The sequence below is a fragment of the Limulus polyphemus genome, unplaced genomic scaffold (assembly GCF_000517525.1).
Source record: "Limulus polyphemus unplaced genomic scaffold, Limulus_polyphemus-2.1.2 Scaffold3935, whole genome shotgun sequence".
In the NCBI taxonomy this organism is placed as follows: Eukaryota; Metazoa; Arthropoda; class Merostomata; order Xiphosura; family Limulidae; genus Limulus; species Limulus polyphemus.
In genome coordinates, this window is record NW_013669545.1 from 1 (window position 1) to 3,370 (window position 3,370).

The following is a 3,370-nucleotide window of genomic DNA, read 5'->3' on the forward strand; positions in this document are numbered from 1 at the left end:
ATCCTGAAAAATATTTGGGGGTGCTTAACTTTTTTCCAGGTGTATATATTACAAACCATAGAGACTTACTTAATATTAAGAGTCCTATTGTCAAATGTACGTCATACTCTCTTAAAGTACTAATACATTGAGTAGATAATTTACTTATCATGATACTATAAATTGAATATTATTGTTAAAGCTGAATTTTCTAGACAGTTTGATATATAATTGTTAACATAGAATCTGTATAGTTTCTTTTATTTTAACCAAGGTATTCTTAACCATTCAGTTAAAATAAGATTCTGGAATATTTAGAAGATTAACTTTAACATAAGCTATCTTAACTAAAATAGTTGTTTGACAAGTTATTGAGTTGATTGAATTATTTTGGGTAGTTTAAGAGACCCAGAACCTCAGTTTCTCTGTAGAAATAAAGCTCAGTAACCCCTTTAGAATTTGTAATCTAAATGTTAAATAAGAAATGGTAATTTTCTTTTGAATACTTAAGTTAACTTCACAAAACCAAATGTAGTATATCAACAGAAACAAAAAAGATCAAAGTAGTTATTTTATAAGTAATTAATGAATGGTGTATTTTAATAGATTTTTTCACAAAGAATTTTTGGGCTCCACTGATTTTTTTTAATTATTAATATTGTTATTATTGAAAGGTTGGATTCTTTCCCAGTGAGTGTGTGGAAGTAATTGGTGAAAAAGTCCCTAGATCACTGACACTTCCTAGTTCTGCAACTAAACCTGGTAAGATTAATGTAATTATAAGAAGGCATAGTATAAGGATATTGATAGCCATATATGTGGTAGCTATGTATTGGGAGTAACTTAACCTCCCACTCCTAAACATACTGTGTTGACATACAGGGTTAAAATGTCTGCCAGGAAAACACATATGCTTTCTGTATTTATGTGTTTTATACACATTCAAATATGGCATTTCTTTCATTTCGTATTTTAAGAAATCTGTTTAGCGAAAAGAATATCACTAGGGCCATAGTTCCCAAATAGTTTTAAAACATTGTGTTCATATTGACTTATGATGCACACTACCAAATACAATTATTACAAATATTTTTATCTTTAGAAACAAGTAGTAATTGTCAGTATTGTATAGATCAGAAAAATTAGCTTAGAAGGCAGTAAAGTTAATTACATCAAGGTAGTAAGATATGCATTTTTCTGTAAGTAAAGTTAGCAATAAACAGTTTTTTCTAAAATATTTAACTTTAGGAACATAAAATTAATCTAAACTAGTGGCTAGTTTTTAAGTTTTTCATAAGTTTTAAACATCATTTTGCAATCTTTCTACAGAACTTGCAGGTCAATTAGCAAAACATTTTGTTAGGAAACTCAACATGTTTTTGGATAAAGTTTGGTTTTCAATGTTTATCAAATAGTGAGAGAAACCATTTCAAATAGGTGTTCATGGCATATAAGATTTTTAGATTTTGTTTTTTTGTGATTTATAAGTGTTGATTTCTTTCTTTTTCTTCAAGTGTTAAGAAAGCAAGGGAAGCTGATAGCCTTTTTCCGACAGTTCTTACTATCAAGACCTCCTCGAGGAAAACTCAAGCAGAGTGGGATCCTAAAAGAAAGAGTTTTTGGTTGTGATCTTGGAGAACACTTGTTGAACACTTCTAGAGAAAGTAAGGCTGGGAATAATATGGATGAAATTAAAATACAATAAACTTAGTGTTTGAATACTGCAGTAAATGATGTATCATTAACACTGTGGAATATTAGTAAAGGACCTTTTTATAGCTATAGTCTGAATGCTAACCCTAATTATTCAAGAAATTAATTTGTGAGTTTAATGGCTAAAACAATGAGCCATTTATAATTTAGCCTCCTGTTTAACAAGTCATTATTATGAGTCATGTAATGTTTTTTGTTTTGTTTTGATATATTTATTAATGTATTTGAACAAAATATAATCCTATGATAAAGCAATAATGGTTTGAATCAGAATTGTCAGTTAAATCGAGTTATTAAATACTCAGATGTGTTTTTTTTTCTTAATTGTCAAGCTTTCTTTTAACAGTATTCTTTTATTAACAATAGCATTTGGTTTCATGCTGTTTTAAGATCAGTCCATCTGATTACTTAGTTAATTGAACACAACAACAGGTAAACATGAATTTTAAGAAAAATATTCCTCATTTTTAACATTTCTAAATAGTTAATTAACTTTTTCTTTTTATCAAAAAACTATAAAAAAAATAAAACTTAACTAGTATTCATTTTTGAGGTAACTAATTTCTTCAATTTTTTATTTTTTTAAGTTCCTTTGGTTTTGAAATGCTGTACAGAGTTTATTGAAGAACATGGGATTGTAAATGGGATCTACAGGCTCTCTGGTGTGAATTCCAACATACAGAAGCTCAGGTACTTTGTTTTCTTCTTGTTATAGGAATATCTTTAATAAGTAACTAACTTTAGGTCGTATAAAATGGTATCGTAAGTACTCACTTATATTTCACATGTTTTAAGCCTTGAAGTTTTCTTGCTGATAGAATAAATCATAAGTGGTTTTTAGATTATAGTAGGTGTTTCATCGAGTATTGGAGTAATTCCATTTAATGTAAAGGAGTGTTATTTATGAAAATATCTGTACAGTAAAATAAGTAAACATTATCTTAGCAACTTTGTTGTACCTTACTAATCTGTAATCTGTTTGTCCTTTATAAAAACGAAAGAAAAACTTTCTTTATAGGATATATCATTCTGAGTCCATAATTTTATGTAATAATCAGTTCTGATGTATTATATATATTTGTGTTATAAAGTTTATAAAGACTGATTGTAAACTGTTCACTTCTGTAAATAAAAAAGAACAATTTGGAATAACTTGTTATTGTGAGGGTCATAGTATGATTAGTTCAGTAAAAATATTCAGTTTCACCCTAATAATTTAATGGGAGAAAGAGAGAGCCGTGTTTTTTTCTTAAACGTAATAAAATAATGTTTATTTTAAATGTGATAAATGTAGAAACTATATGATGCACTTTACATGCTAAAGTTAATTATTATTAGAATATATGGCTCGATGAGATGAGTCTTCTTTCATACGTATCAATAAGTTTCTATGAGAAGTATTTATTTAATTCCATAAATGCAATGAATTGTCTTAAATTTAAGTTGGTTTTTAAGACTGTTTAGATTTTTCTGCACTCCTATGCATATGCATGGATAGATTCTTGCAAATGATAAATGTAATGGAGGATCTAATACAGCAGTTCATAAACTGTGGATAGGGGTGTTATGAGGAGGATCTAATACAGCAGTTCATAAACTGTGAATGGGGGAGTTGTGTGAAGACAACTAACAGCAGTTCACAAACTGTGGATAGGGGAGTTGTGAGGAGGATCTAATA

General features: G+C 28.4%; 1 protein-coding gene across 1 annotated transcript in view; it reads left to right on the plus strand.

Annotated features, from left to right (window-relative positions):
• Positions 1-652: 652 nt before the first annotated feature.
• The window catches only part of LOC106470310, a 17,345-nt gene continuing 14,627 nt past the window's right edge, over positions 653-3,370 (plus strand). Inside the window, exons 1-3 of the mRNA XM_013930855.2 lie at positions 653-741; positions 1,494-1,643; positions 2,280-2,382. The gene's annotated coding sequence lies outside the window, so the exon portion shown is untranslated. The remainder of the gene's footprint in view (positions 742-1,493; positions 1,644-2,279; positions 2,383-3,370) is intronic.